The sequence below is a fragment of the Suricata suricatta genome, chromosome 15 (assembly GCF_006229205.1).
Source record: "Suricata suricatta isolate VVHF042 chromosome 15, meerkat_22Aug2017_6uvM2_HiC, whole genome shotgun sequence".
NCBI classification, from domain to species: domain Eukaryota; kingdom Metazoa; phylum Chordata; class Mammalia; order Carnivora; family Herpestidae; genus Suricata; species Suricata suricatta.
In genome coordinates this window covers 40,732,349-40,749,212 of record NC_043714.1, presented here as the reverse complement: position 1 = coordinate 40,749,212, position 16,864 = coordinate 40,732,349, and the positions used below count along the sequence as shown (strand labels likewise).

Here is a 16,864-nt window from a genome sequence, read left to right as displayed (position 1 = left end):
ATCACCAATTGTCTGTGGCAAGAGGTTTTGGTGGCTCTCTGCAAACATCCAGTGGGCCTCTCTGAGCCACCAAGGAGTCTACAATCTGAGAGTTGACAGAAATAATCTCTTTAAGCTTCTGTGGCAATTTCTGAGGAACAAACCAGTTGGCAAGAAACCAGTGATGGCAATATTTTCAGAAATATCTCAGTACCCTCTACATGCCTTCAGAATCATAGCATTTAGCCCTTATTCCATAAACAGCCACTTTCATGCAAGTAGACATTTGTCCAATGAGTACTATTGCTTATCTATTAAGAATCAAGTACACTCCTAGATGCTGGGAAGATAATGGTTAACAAACTTCACATCTCAAATGGCCTTACATGGAAGTGGCTGCTTATGAGGCCATTTATACTCCCAGTGTTAAGGCACAGACACACTTTATCAGATCAACTAATGGTTCTTTTGAAAAGCAGGACCACCAGGTAATTCATGAAAGGCAGGTTAGAGCCCAGTTGTGAAGAATAGAGAAAGAACATAATTAGCTTTGCATGATTAAGTGATATTTAGAGCAACAATGACATTTAGTAAACTAGGTAGTTCACAAGTTAAAATGGATGAATGAAAACTAGATATCTCAACATCAGTAAGTCTTTAAAAGTGTGATAATAATGTTGAATAAAGATACTCAAGTTGCAAAAGGATATACTTTTATGATATCACTTTTTTAAACATTTAATGCTAAAAACTGAGAACCTAATTTGGGTATGAGAATGTGCATATGTAATAAAAAACAATAAAATATGCATGGGAATGATACAGATAGACTTCAAGAAGTGAATTCTATAAGGAAGATACAAGGAAGACAGGGGCAGAATTTTAACTATATCTATATTATTTTGTTTGCCTGCCTTCCTTCCTTCCTTCCTTCCTTCCTTCCTTCCTTTATTAAGGAGGAATCTGAAGCTAACTGTTAACATCTGTTCAGTCTGGGGAGTGAATATATACATTAAACCTTGTTTACAAACATAATTCGTTCTGGAATCCAATCTTGTAATCCAAAGCACTTGTATATCAAAGTGAATTTCCCCATAAGAAATAATGGAAACTCAGATGATTCATTCCATGACCCAAAAATATTCATATAAAAATGATTACAATATTTTAATACAAAATAATAATGAAAATATAAAATATAAGGAAAAATAAACACGCTAACATAAACTTACCTTTGAAAACCTTCATGCCTGGTGTGAGGGAGACCAGAGAGAGGAGGGTTATTGTGTAGGACAACTTTCACTATCACTAATGGAACTACTGCTGTCTATTGGCTCAGTGGGATCTTTTTCTTTTCATGCAACTTTAACAAGGAACCTACCCAATGACCCTTGCTTTTGCCTCCTTTTGAGGATTTTGTGGAAATGTGACATTGCACTGTCATTAAACAGATTCATTGCTCACACTGCTACAGCCTTATTCAGGTGGTGCTTTTTTATAAAATTTTGCACTGTTTCCCACATTTTATGCATCTTTCTAATCTCGTTTGAAGTGAGGGATTCCTCTGCCTTTTTCTCCTCCTCTGCAGACAAGATGCAGACATAGACTTCTTATAAAATCTTGCAATTTTGGCCATTTGCATACCTTATTCATACTTCTCTATGATTTCCTTCTTAACTTCCACTGTAATCATCTCCTCTTACCACCTTTTTTCAACCTTTTTCTGCATGAGGCCATTGTATATGCTCGCACGGATGTTGACTACATTCAGAATTAATAAACTCTTGTCATATACTGTATTTAATGTAACTGGCCATAAGGCAGGAGAGGAAAGTGTCTGTATCTGCAGGGAGTCTGACCTAGAACAAAGCAAAGCATTCCTAAGCTTACTCTTGTATGGAGAAGCAAATGACTGCTCATAGGAGCTTTGAAATGACAAAAAATACACTAGTGCCAGTTGTGGGCACCTTCCAGCACTCTGAAAAATCACTGATTTCTGCCAAACACATGGCCTGAGACCAAGCATCCAAGCATGGGAGACAATCACACATAATCCCGCCCTGTGTGAGAGAAGAACCATTGGCTCAGTTGTGATCATGTGACATTTTGCATCATATACTACTCTTATTGCAAGACATCCCTCATTTATCAAGTTAAAATTTATTAGAACAAGTTACTCACAATCTAAGGTTTTACTATACATGCTTGTCTTTTTCTGATTTTTTTTGTGGTTTTCTAGTATAGTTGAGATATTTTAAAATTAAAAATAATTAAAAAACAAAACAAAACACTGAGACAAGTTAGGGATTGCTATATATAAAATCCAGAATAAAAGAGTTTGAGTTTCCCCCTGGGCAAGTTAGTTACTGGCTAGAGGGAAAGAGTCCACAGAGATCCATAAATACCATTCAGGGCAAGAGGACTAAACTCCAGGAAGATCTTGGTTTACTAGACCAAGTTTTATGCAGATCTTTTACCATACCAAGAGGCAATCTGGTATGTCTTCTCCTTTCAATGCTACAGATGAGGCACTTTCTATTTGGAGGAACTTTTCTCACACAACTCTTTTTGGAGCCAGGAGAAATAGGGTGTGTGGGGAAAACAGTAATCCTAAAAGTTTAAGATACTCAGACCACTGCCTTGTTAGTTCCAGTGCTCAACGATACCAAGCTAGGGGATAGTTGTAGGTGCTTAAGGTAGAGACTCCAGGTGAAGAAGAGACCATACCAGAGCAAGCTAAGCCTATGGCAGCCTCATGGGGATGCCTCCTACTGTGCCTATTCCTACTCTGAAGGCCAAGTTAAACCTAGCTCAGGGGTCACAGAAGCTGCACGGGGCCCAGGAGATTTGGCATTCCAAGTTGGTAAATAGAACAGAAGCAAAAGGAAGAGTAGGACTACAGTAAAAATGAACAAACAAGCCGATGGGTTGTACAAACAGTGTGGCAATTTCTCCAGGGCTACCATAAAACTATTAAGACGGAGACTTCAGTTTTGCCAAGGCTTCTTTAGATAAGAAGGAAACATACTTGCCCTTTGTGGTGCAATAGAAAAGTTAAAGAGGAAAAAAAAAGGAATCTAGAAATGAAACCATTTTACCTATTACATGCTAGAACCCAGCATGGCTATGAGGCCAAAAAGGCCAGACCAGCATTGCTGAACTTTAGTGAATAGTCTTGGTCTGTGGAATACTCTAAATGCAAGCCAGTTACCTCTTGTCCAATAACATGATCTTTGCTTTAAAAAGTCTTTTGTGGGGAAGAGGCCAGAGCCCTGCATGTGTGTCTGATAAAAGGTCTTCGTGGCCTTTGGTGTGCACATAGCCACTGATAGAAGAAGGCGAGAACATTCTTGAGTTTCCTCTCATCCCTTGGTGTTGGACATCCAACACCTGCAAGGGGGCCTCCTGGCAAGGGAGCTGATGCAAAGGAAGGTCATAAGACTTAGCCCACTGATGTCCCTCTCTGCTCTGTGAATGTCTCTCTGTGGTACAAACATCTCCCCGCTCCTGGTAGTGTTGACAGACCCAAGTCCAAGGAAATATAAATCTGCCTGACATTCCAATAGCTCATCAGAATTCCTTCCTTATCTTGGAGTCCAGCCAGCTGGAACTATCTCCATCCCTACCCTTTGCCAGACAGTGAAAGGCCACATCTGTTGGTGCTCCTGTGAAGGCAGCTGGCATTGTGCTCTGCGTTCTGCAGACCTGAGCAGTCATCACTGGGAGAACCAGGAGGGCAATGAGGGCTTCCCATCTAAACACTGGGAAATGGGGGTGTGCAAATTATGCCTTCAGTGAAACAGCCGGTTAAAACTAAAAATATCCAGAAAACATCATCCTTGTTTCCAGTGACAGAACTTTCTGGTAATACTGTCTGTGAGAATTTGATTTATTTAGTAACAGCTAGCCAGAGAGGCAAACTTCTGAAACGGCAATTCTATGGACTTCATTCTACAGAGGAGTTGGCAACCCAGATCAGTTCTTGACTCCAAATGAACTCTGCACAGATGAACAGGATTACCACTTCAATAACTCCAAGAAAAATCACTCTAGAACAAAAAGAAATATAACGGTTCTCTTAATTCATCATCCATTGAAGATGTAAGGAGTTCTAGTGGCTAGCCCTTTGTTAGGCTAAAAGAAACATAGGTCCTTCTTTGCTCTGTGACTTTCTATGCATTTGATTCCTTAATCTTGGGCTTATGTGTAGCTGAGGGATTTTAAGGAGAGAAGATGACACTGTATTTTCCCTGTTTGTTTCTACTGTCATAGAAACACCCATAGTTTCTGAATATGGCTCATGAAACTTGTATCTTCCTAACAGTGAAGTTCAGAAAGGACAAGCTTCTCCCCTCTCAGTTTTTTACTGTTCTGGCTGGGGGTGTTTCTTGATATACCACAGTCCCCCACCCTGTCCCCCACATATCCGGTTCTCAGCACACAGGAAAGGCTGTTTCCATAGCATAGCAATTGGTAAAGAAACTTACTTCTGGGACACAGATTCACTAAATTCTTTACCTGCTTTTTTCAGTTCTAAGCAAGCAAACTTAACTGCATTTGAGTATAGTTCATGTGTTACATACACACTCCTGAAAATAAGAGAATATAGTGAAAGCATGCTTTGAACCCAAGCTGCACTGTGTAAGAACACTTAGAGGAAATATTAAGCATGTTTCGGAGACACAGAATTGGTGAGAGGCCATGCTCTGAACTAAGCTGAAGATGAGGCCAGAGGAGTAACAAGAGAGGGGACTGCATGCTCACTCTCTGGAATTGAAACTGAGAAACTTGGCTTATTTGGGGAAGCACACAAGAAAAATTAGAAAGATGAGCATTTTGGTTTAATCTCATAAAGCAGATCAAAAGAGTCACGAGGATAAGTTCTTTACAGTATAACATGACTAAACACCTTCTCTCTCAACATTCCTCCAAACCAATATGATGGGTCTCATCTGCTCACCAAGACTGTAGTGTCATGCCAACACAATGAATGTTTTGTTTCTTTTATTTCTTTTCCTTTGAAAGAATCTCTCCAGGAAGTTTTGGTTCCTTATATCTCCCCAATAAATAGAAAGGAAGAAAGCATTTTAGACTATCACTCATTTACATCAGAACCATCTCCCATCATTCAAAAGCCTGCATAAGCTCTTAATATAAACACTTGTTAACAGTCCATTAGGAAGTCAGGTGCAAAACTGAGGTTGGACAGGGAGAGCATCTTCTTATTGAGAATAAATTATAATAAAAATACAGGTTTTTAACAATTTATAATCCCTTAAAAGTGACGTGGTAGGGGCACACAGGTTTTGTTTGTTTCAGATTCAGCAGAAAGCCTTTTTGGCCTTGGACTCCTCAAATTAAAATCAGACCCAAATCCAAACACTTTGTTTCTTCTGATTAGCCACCCTCAGACTTGGAATACAATTTCCCTGTATCGGGGTCTGAACTTTGGAAGCCCATCTTGCAAGCAGCTTTCAGTCCATGAACAAAGTTGAAGAGACCTCTGCTTTTCACTGGGGGAGTCAGTGATGTGGAGAATCTGGCGGCTCTTCAGAGCACAGCCCGGGTGGGTGCAGTCTAAACACAAGGCTGTTTGCTTTGTGTTCTGGAACCGTTGAGCGTGGAGGTAAACTGCTTACCCATGTTTGCCTGTTCAAAATACCATGGGCAGGAGAACTTGATTCAAAAGGCTGTGCCTGGCCAAAGGACAAACATCTGATCGACATGCATCACCCACAAATCCCTGCCTCTCTGCTGCTAAACACAAAGTCGGCAACTCTCTCTTGCAATCCTCTTTTATACCAAGGTCCAAGTTTGGGCTTATTCTTAATTTAAAGTAGACAGATTCTTTCTCACAAGAAAGGAACATTAACCCCTTAATATTGAATTTCCTGAGGATTTATGCTACCATGCCAACATTACCTCCATTTAATTTTATTGCTTTGGTTTACATTCTTTTGAAAAGCATAAAGAAGTAAGGTTATTAGAGCATAAATGCCCTAGGGTCTGGAACTGAAGGAGCACTTTTCCCATACCCCTGTCTTATGATATTAGAAAATGCTTCCTGAGAGGAAGAGATGGGCATGGTCAACCCATATCATGAACTGAGTAACTGGTTGGTTGGCTGTAAGACACCATGATGAACCTGACCTACACAGGACCTGCTGGTCAGGCTGTGCATATTTTCAGCAAATGTGTCTGTTTTAAGGTTGATGCATCTGGGGGAAGGCACAACTCCCTCCTGGCATAAGGTATACCATGGGATAAAACATGGCAGGATAGAGAAATAAACCAGAATTAATCACCTGAGTGCAAATGTCGCTGTGCTGATAAATAAAGGTTAGAAGGAATTCACATCCTCTCAGAACTGGGATTACTTAAAGGAGAGGAGGACCTGGGGTCTAAGCAGATAAGAAAAAATGGTGGAGACGTCTCAGTTAGCTTGGTTTCTGGAGTATTAAATGTCTCTCTGATGTGCTTCTAGGCTGAGGTAAGTGGAACCATGTTCCAGTTCCCAGGAAAGAGTCCTTAGACACAACTCTCCCCCCACCCCCCCAACCCCCACCTCTGATGGGGCAGCAATGAGTTTTCTATACTTGCCCAGCACCAGTTCTTAAGGAGCTCATCCCCACTGTGCCCTGGGGCAAGGCCACCTCCTCACCCTACTCCAGGGGGTGCCATTCTCCTGAAGCCAGGAAGTGTAGGAATGCAGCCTCTCAGAGAACAGCAATGAAATGGAGCCCCTGGAGCTCTATGGCTTCCTGCTCCTTGAAAAAACTTTGGGAAGCTATGTAAGGCCCGTGTAAGCCAGAACTGTCCTTTGTGTGCTTTGTTTCCCAGTAAAACCTTTAGTTTTAGGGAAATGCCATGACCTAGCACTGCTGAACCAAGATGCTCCTGGGAGAACCCAGCTAGCTGTTGCATTGTGGGGAACAACAGGAGGGGAAGCAACTTGTTTATCTTCTCCTCACCAAAAATTATCAGGAAGTCAAACAGGTATCTGAATCAATCACTCACTCTCCCTTCCCCAGGGCTGCCTCATTTAGAGACGTAGAGATGACTAGAAATGACTCTGCCCTCAAAGCAGTATATAAATGAAGTCACATGAAAATACACCATAGTTAAAGCCTGAAGGAAAGATTGCACAACCTTATTCAGAAAACCATTCCCAAAGTTTTCTAGTCATAACTCTGCTACATAAATTTCTCTTGCTGTAGCTTAAGCCCATTTGGTCTTTTATTATTGCAGTACAGATAATCTTTTATGTAAGAAATGTGGCAAGTTAAAAAAAAAGGATTTATTTATAGAAATGAAGATTGACTTTCATATCCTCTTAGGAATCTGTACTTTTATTTCCAATAAGGTAGCCCAGGGCTCAATACATGGTAGGCATTCTTTAAATATTTACTGAATGAATGATATTCAAACATTTAAAAACTTTGGGGGAAGGTTTTTTTTTCCCCCTTAGAGTGGCAGAAATAGGAAGAATAGGTAAAAGCTGGAAAGAGACAGACTTAGACATCAACTGTGTGAACTGCCCAAACATGAACATGCACTGGAAAATGGGCTCCATGTCCCTGGGGGGTATTCAACTGGACAACCAGAAGGTTGTCAGAGGTATCTAGGAACTGGCAGGGTGGGTGGGCTGGTTGATTGTCAGAGGAACATGAGCCAGAATATAAGGCCAACTACAACAGTCTTAAAGTGGTATCCCCAAGATTTTCTGGGTCTTCAGAGAAGGGAGCAATCACATCCAGGTAGGATGGAAGTTCTCTTGGCTGCATATTGTAACCACATGAGCTTTTAAAAATGAAGAGTCTTGAATGTCACCCCTAGAAGCGCTGATTTAAATGATCTGGGGTGTAGGCTGGCAACAAGATTTTTAATAGATCCCCAACTGCATCCAGGTATAAGATACACTGAACAGGATGTAATAGGAGACACTTCATTAAAAGAGAAATTATACCTGAACCTTAAAGGCTGGGCAAGATTTGAATAAATGGAAAGAAAGACAGAGGCAAAACTTGGTTTATGTTTGATAAATACATATTATAGAGCATCCATAAATGAATACAAGATATATGAATTTACTATTTTTTGGTACAGTCAATGGGTTCTTGTTCTTACATATAAATTCCAAGTGGATTTCTCTCATGCATTCAATATTTATTAATCACTCACAATTATTTTTGTCCTCAGACCAGTATTATAGGATGTATAGTACAGAATTACACGAAAGGGTGGGTGGCTATGTTAAATGAAAACAAAAATAAAAACAGAACAGGGTCAACTCAATTTAAAGGGTAAAAATCTTTTCAATGGACCCCAAAGCAAATGACATTCAAACTCTGACACCTGAAAGTACTAGTAGCCATACAGTTTCCTTGTTTTTTTAATTAGCTCAATAGTACCCAGTAAATTAAACCCAACAAACCCAGTTCTCAATAATCAATCATTGTATCTAGTCTGGTTTTATATCCATCTCTTCTTCTCTGAAATAGAGTATTTCTCTCCCAACTTTCCATGAGGAGTGTCTGGTTACTAACATACATAATTAGAGAGTAAATGGGTGATAAAACAAACCGCATTCACCATTAGAAGAGTTATGCTACATGGATGTAATCATTCTTTGTAAAATAAAAAAAATCATTGCACAAGAGTTGCAAAGTATTCTTTTCAAATGATAGATAATAAATCAAATGGGCATGATTAATGTCAGTATGGGGAAATCTGCAGTGGTGCTTTTGGTTGCAATATTTTTCTTGTCTGTATAAATCTGCTGAAAAGAGGTTGTAGAGAAAAGGGAAGCTATATATATTCAGGAAATGAGTAAGTCCAATTCTAAACATAGTGCTGTGCTTCTGCACATGAAATAGAGTAAATGCTCACTCTGGTAAATTGTATTGGAAAATGGAAAACTCTCATGCATTTCCATTTAAGGCCACAGAGGTTGAAGCAGATGCTATGGACACTGACCCCACAGCCTGTGAGCCCACTTTTGGGTTCACCTGTCCTCTGTTTCCCTGCCCAAGAGTATTCTCTAGCTAAATGCCTACAAGGAGGCAATCTCGAAAATGGAAGAGATTGAATACTCCCAGGATAACTTTCAACCAAGGAAGATAGCACTCAGGGGATAAACATCTCAGTTTTGCCATCCTTCAGTAGGACAATTCTGAACATGTCTACAGGGTTTCTCAAAAAAAAAAAAAAATCCCCTGCAGACTAAACCCAGTTGTCTATAGCAATTATCCTATGTCTTGATGTATCCTTTATTGGTTCCCCCCCCCCTTTTTTCCCATTTATCTCACTTTGGCTTCCTGGAACTACCTATCAAATAGACTATCTGCACCAAATTCTTTATGATAAGGTCTGCTTTAGAAGAATCAAACTAAGAACAGGGCATCTAGTCTTTCATTATCTTCCGACTTTAGCCAGGGAAATAAAGATACTTTGAGACTATGGCTTGCATGCATGCAGTAGCTGCTCAAAAGACGATGAACAGAAAGATGGGTACATGGATGGATGGACAAACAAGAGTATGCTACTAGGGACAACGGATAAAATAATAAGATTAACACTGGCCATGGTGGCGGGGGGTAACATTCGAGAGAAAGAGAGAGACATAGGAATTAAAGGAGATGAATTTTTTGCCATTGGCTAGGTTCTAGGATCTAGCTGAGTGATTCTGATGGAAGAGCTATGTCATTAAAGAGACGAAAAGGAGGTGTTCTGTGGGGGACGTGCACATTAAAACACGTACTCTCTTTGAATTCTCAGATTTTGTGTTTAACTGCAATATCATTGATGATTCAAGTTCGCATCTTAATCTGCTGCCTGATAGTTCTTTGCATTATAATCTTATCAATTTCAATTTGATGCATTACTTTCAACCTCCAGGTTAGAACTTTGATTTCCAGAGTTGATATTTTTTAAAAATTCACGCAAGAATAGTATAGAAGTTAAGGGAAGAAAGAGTATTAGAAACTCAAACTGGTTAACTGTGCCCCATGTCACTAAGAGGTCTGATAGGATCTTGACTGCGAGGTCCTTACCGCCGCAGCTGATCCTGGCTAAGATGGCTTGCATATCCAGTGGCAATGGCTCCTGTAGATAGGGCTAAAGTGCTCCCGGTAAATAGCCTACTACCTCCTACTTACTTCTGGCTCCAGGAAAGATGGAGCTGTCCTAGTTGAGGCAGCTCTTCCAACTCTCCTATCCCTACAGGGAGTTCATCATCACTGAGACATGTAGAAATGGACTTAGGGGAGGGATCATTGTTAAGGAGTGGTCTCAGTTGCACAGTCCTGCCACTACCTCAATTTTGAATGTCAGTGAATCTTATGGATACACTACCCAGTCAAATACCAGAGGACTATTCTGACTTGGATGCCCCAAGCCCTCTGTGCACCATGGTGGTCTAATCAAAACCAACCATGTATGCACTCATCTAAAGAAATGGGTTCTTTCAGCATATTATGATCCGTTAAATATTCACTTAAGAGGAGTTTCTACATTGGCAATAGAGATAACTATAAGGAATTTGTTTAAAATTGTTACCAGATAAATAGCATCATTCTGTTCAATCAGAAAAGGATGAAATATCTAAAAGCTTTTCAGGTTCGGAGAGATGTTAAATAATACAAAACCTTATTACATAGGGTCATGAAGAACAGGAAAACAGAGAATTATCCCTGCCTCGTATTTCAGCCACTAGTCAGTCAAATAGCTTCCAATCCCATTTGGCAGCTCAGGTTGAGTACATGGAATTCACAGCAGTCTATCCCCTTCCAAAGGAAAAAGAGAAACAAATTAGGGGGTTAATCCTGGCTGTCTGGTCAACTCCCACTGTCCGAATCACATGCTGCTGAACAAACAGCTTTAAAGGCTCTGTTTGCAAAAAACATTTTGATTATCATCCAAAGTTCTTTTTCCCCCCAAACCCTCTACTTATGTCATCTTATAAAACAGACAGTTAGGAAAGTATTAGGGGTTGAGCCTGGTTGGGAAGAATGGGTTGTCATAGTTACTGTTTTATAAATATGGGCTCTGGGTCAATTCCAGTGCTGATCATACTTAGGAAACATCTTTCTAATTAGATGGCCAGAGAATTAAAGTTACATATTCTGTGTTGTCACACAAGAATAGCAAAGGTCTCTGAAGCTGAAAAATTTAATTTAAGAAGGTGAACTTTTACATTATTGCTCCTCTTGGGGGAAAAAATAAAAGCATTCTTCTTTTCTTGAAGTAAAATTTTGGGTGAGAAAAATATAATATACATAAATGTCCTTAAATTGCATCTAAAAATAACAGAGAAGAAATCCCAAGTCAAAGCTATGACTTTAATGTTCCCTCCCTGTCTATTCATGATACTTCCACCTATGAGCAAACGGTTTTCACTTTAAGTAAATGAATGACTATGACAATAAAGTAAGATTATATACGACCAGTAATACTGGAATGCTTATTATATTACTTTGAGACCAGCTTTTGCAAATTTCTATAGACATTTTTCCGAGGATGAAGAAGAACCTTGAAAATTTAAATTGGGGATGGAGGAAGGCATATTTTCAATGTCACAAAGAAATTACAATGTAATCTCATGGAAAGGAAAGGTCTTGCTGGCTCAGTAGCCAACAATGATTTGTTTGGCCACATCTCTCTATTAATTTCTACCTCAAAAACTGAGATCTCAACCCAGGGCTCATATTTTTGCATAATGAATGCACAACTAAACATTGATCTAACCACATGGAATAGCTTGAAAGCGAAAACAAAAAACTAACAAAACAACAACACAGAACAACAACAACAACAATAACAAAAACAGTAGAGATATCAATATCCCACTCTTCACTTTCAGTGGAACAAGGAGAGAAAATTGAAAGTCATTAGATTCTGTGTTAACCTGTGGTGGTTACCTGGTTAAGTAACCTGTCAAGATTATTTTATAGCAAGTCAAGTATATAAACTACGCTAGGAAGAGAAGGTGCATTCTCTATACTCATAGTAATAGTAAGAGATACTTTGGTAAAGTGAAAAGAGAAGGAAATTTAAATCATATAGTCTGGCTTCAAATCCCACCTGTTCCCTAAGCATCTATGTGTTTGTATAGACTTTCTGAGTCCTCAACTGTATCATCTGTAATATGAGGTCAATAATAACACTTACTGGATAGGTGTGGGTAAGATTCAAATGAAGTGTGTGAAAAGTGCTCTATAAACTACAAGGAATCAAATAAAATCAGGAGATCCAGAGTAAATTTTACTTCTCAGTGCCAGCTGTATTAGTTTGTTAGGACTGCCATAACAAAATACCACAGACTAGGAGGCTTACACAACAGAAATTTATTTTCTTACCACTCTGGAGGCTACAAGATGCCAGCAGATTTGGTTTCTCCTAAAGCCAACCTTCTTGGCTTGCAGGGAGCCTCCTCCTCCCTATGTCCTTGCATGGAGGTTCCTCTGTGCATATGCACCCCTCTCTGTGTACCCAAATTTCTTCTTCTTCAAATGGCATCAGTCAATTAGGTCAGGGCTCCCTCTAAGGGCCTCACTTTAACCTAACCATATATTTAAAGACCCTATTTCCAAAGACTGTCACCTTCTGAGGTACTGGGGATTAGAGCTTCAATGTATGAATTAGAGGGGAACAGAATTCAGCCCATAATGCCAACTAAATATTAGGGGTTTTGGGGATTTTTTGTTTTGTTTTTGTTTTGTGTTTGTTTTTGAGAGAGAGCATGGATAAGCAGGAGGAGGGGGCAGAGAAAAAGAGAGAGAATCTCCAGCAGGTTCCACGCTCAGCACGAGCCCGAAGCAGCGGCTTGAACTCATCACCCTGGGATGGTGACCTGAGCCAATATCAGGAGTTGGAAACTCAACCAACTGAGCCACCCAGGCGCTGCCTAAATTTAAGTTTTAATATAAAAATGTGGTGAGGGGACAAGAAATTGAATTGAAACATCACTGAAGGCTGATCTGCTGACTAATAAGCAGAATTAAAGTAGAGCGTTTGGAGAGAACAATATATTATAATTGTTAAGAAAACAAGTCCATTACCAAATAACACATTTATTTACACCGATGGCCTCACAACATTAACAGCTAAATGGAGTAGCTAATGGACTTTAGATCATAAGAAATGACTCGTATAGGCTGCTCTTTTCCTTGGCTGTTAGAACACAATCTTTCAATGTAATAGGTCTTAGCAAAGAAAGTACCACTGTTTCCCCAGGTTGCTGAGTTTTCTATGCCCAATCCCAATCCCTATCCCCCAATTTTTTTTCACTAAACTTTTTCCACATTATTTTAGACAACCATCAAATATTTGTATGGCATTATTTTCACTGTCAGAGATTGGTAATATTTGTTGAAAGCTTACCACATACCAGGAGCTATGTTAAGCATTTTATACACATTATCTTGTTTTATCCTCATACCACACAATAATGTATGTATTGTTATTATCCCAATTATAATATAGGAAAACTGAGGCTCTAGAAATTAATGACCTACCTATTTGGTCAGTGAAAGAGCTAAGATTCAAATTCAGCTCTAACTCCGGAGCCCATATTCTTAATTATTACCTCATGTGCCTTTCTTATCTTAATCCTAACTAAACTTCCAAGTTAATTCCATCACTAGAGTAATTATTTCTAAAGTTCAGGCCATCCCCCAAATCATATAAAATCTGCAGAGTAAAGATAGTAAAGTATCAAAGATGCCTCTAATTAGAAATATCTAGTTCTTTAGAAAATTTCTTAAATTATAGTATCCTCAATTTCCTTCAATTCTTTCCCGGGTCATCAAAAAACACTTCCAAGAGGCAGCACAGTTCCAGAGCATAAAACTGGGTGAAAACTTGAAAATGTGAGATTCTAGTGCCAACCCCCAACATTATACTTTACTTCTAAGACGGTGCCTGAGCAGACAATGTATTTTGGAGGTTTTAGTGCCTGTTCAGAGTGACTGTGGCAAACATGACACTGTTCACTTATTCTTATTCTTAGATTCCATAAACATGCATTAAGTATATCTAGCACAATCCATTCAGTGCAAGGCTCCTGGTGCACACATCAGGTAGATGTGGTCCGTGCCCTAGACAGGCTCGTAGTCTAGTGGGGAAAATAGAAAGATGGATTACAATACAGTATGGCATGTACCCTGACAGAAGTACATCAGGATTCTATGGAAGCCAAAAACAAAGTAACTTACTTTGTTTGGAGGATTCAGCAGTTCCTTCTCCAAAGAGGTAGCATAAGCTAAGTCTAGTACGGGTCATAGAAAATGCAGCCCAGGCACAAGACTTCTTGTTTAAGTTGGGACTCCCTTTTCTTTTCAAAATCGCCCCCATCAAAACAACCAACAACCTAAGAAACACAAATACCAAATCCACCTTTGATGAAATTTAAAGACACTGAACCACATTAAGTAAAGGTACAAAGCAAATACAGGAATTTTTACTGACTTGACAGAGTAATTCAAAAGCTATGAGCCTGCAGATGATATACCTAAGAGAAATAAGCCGCATTACTGTAGAGAACCTAAGGGAGGTATAGGAATGAGAGTACCAAGTACTTGTGAAGCGGGAGTAAGACACAGGGTTGAAAGCAGGAAGTTTGCTTGAATGTACTTATGAAAAGCATGTACAACCCCAAGTCCCTACTCCCTTCATGCTCACACAAGCCACCAGCAACCCACATCCTCCTAAGAAACTGGTGTGTAAATCTCACAGAAGGGGATGCAGAAAGGCTTGGACTCAGTGACTGGGCACCGTGAAAGAAAAGGGAACCCACCAGTCTTGAGAATAGGAAGCTTAACGGAAAGTCTGCCTATAAAACAACAAGACCTCTGGCCTCCTTTTCCATACAATTCCCATGTATAAGCAGCTTATTCCTGGCTCTGCAGACTTATTCTCAATGAAGTAGCCCAGGAAACAGTGGGTCTTGGGAGGTGAGGAAGAGGAGTAAGAAGAACCGAAAATTATATTACAAGTTTGATCACATGAGAAAAACACATGGGCTGCATAAGAGCGTTAAGTACATAGAATGAAGTAATTATTAATTCCAGGATTTAAAAAAATTAACAAAAAAGTAAATAAACACTGAATATTAACTTAATTAAAAAACTAAACTAACTATACTGTGAAGAAATGGGTACGAGTAGGGAGGTGAAATAAAGCTAATCCTCACCTACAATAATACGAAATCAATGGATAATGTTTAAAATTGAGAGCTTGAGAAACAGCTGTAGAGCACATTACTTGGACGCGTGGACAAAACAGCTCAGAGTTGGAAGTGCTCCCCTTGGGAAGCAGGTCAGGATGGAGTGGGAGTAAAAGGAGGGGACTGCTATTTTTATTATAAGCCCTTCAACATGATTTGACATCTTCAGCTATGCATTCGTCCGTTGGATAAATTTTAAAAAACATATTTTTAAATATATAATGGTGTAAAACAATCCCACTGCAGATGGAGGGGAATAGGTGCTTATCTATGTAACTTTAGAAATGAGTGATATCCGTAAGGCTAAAGGTAAAATGAACTGCACTATAACCACTGGGCTGTAGGTGATGAAGTTGTTTCACATGGAGATGCTAGTTAACGCTGCTGAAACAACACTCCATGTAGACTAGAATGGAGCAATTAAATAAATGCAGGGAGAGTGGTGGGAGCCAGTTTTCTTGCTGCTGGGGCGGAGGGTACAGAAAAACAAGAGGACAAGTTACGAGTGGTGAGGCATTAGAGTTGGAGATAGTAGTATGAATTCATGTTTAACGTAATATAGATATAGAGGGTTACGATAGTATTGTTCATAGATATGTGTATACAAGTGGGTTATTATACAAGCCCATACCTCCTTGCTCTGTCAGCTGAGAAGATCTACAAGCAATGACTAAGCATACTTAGTGCCAGATCTTGGGTTTGAATGTCATTTTCTGATTAAAAAACTAGGGCTCCTTGGAGAAATGGCTGATTCTAGAATGAGGGCAGGAAATTTGCAAGATAAGCCTAGAGTATCTTCTAGTGTCAGAATGCAAGAAAGTGCTTAAACAAAAACAAAAATAAAAACAAAAACTACCACAATGATGAGAGTATTGCAAAGGAACACAGGAGCCAACTTAAAGAACTCCTAATGGCCAAAGTAGAACAATTTGAGCAACAAAGTAAAGTTGTATTGGATTACAAAATCTAGAATAATAACCCACATACAGAAAAATAGAATAAATACAGAAGAAATATCCATGCATCCATACCAATTTAAATAAATGACTGAATAGGTAATCAGATAGATAGATAGATAGATAGACAGACAGACAGACAGACAGGTAGGGGAAAATAGTCAAAACTCCTGTGCAGAAGAATTACAAATACTTTGAGAACTCTACTCCCAAGAAGATGAAGCATAACTCACCTACTCTTTTTAAGTGTGGTTTGCATATAGTGATTTCCTTCTAAAGAATACAGTACATAAAGGGTGAGGGGGAATTACAGTAAAGAAAACTGACAAACATGACCTTGGCCAGATTTTCAAGGTCAATATCGACAGTGTTAAGTCACCCAGAAAGAATGTACCCTTGACGTGATGTGATAAGAAGGGTAATTTACCTCTCTGGTCTTCCTCCCAAAAAAATACATCATCCAGTCTAATCATTAGAAAAATATCAGACAAATTCCATTCTACAAAATCGGTACTCCTCAACACTATAAAGGCCATCACAAATAAGGGAAGTCTGAGAAACCATCACGCCAAGAGGAGTCTAAGAGATGAGATTTCTAAATGTAGTGTAGATTCCTGGAGAGGATCCTGGGCAGGAAATAGACATTAGCGAAAACTGAAGAAATGTGAATCAAGTTTGGATCAACATCAATATTGGTTCATCGATA

At 39.3% G+C, this 16,864-nt stretch overlaps 1 protein-coding gene across 2 annotated transcripts in view; it reads right to left on the bottom strand.

Annotated features, from left to right (window-relative positions):
- Positions 1-16,864, bottom strand: part of CPQ (carboxypeptidase Q) — a 335,799-nt gene that overhangs the window by 183,259 nt on the left and 135,676 nt on the right. The window lies entirely within an intron of this gene.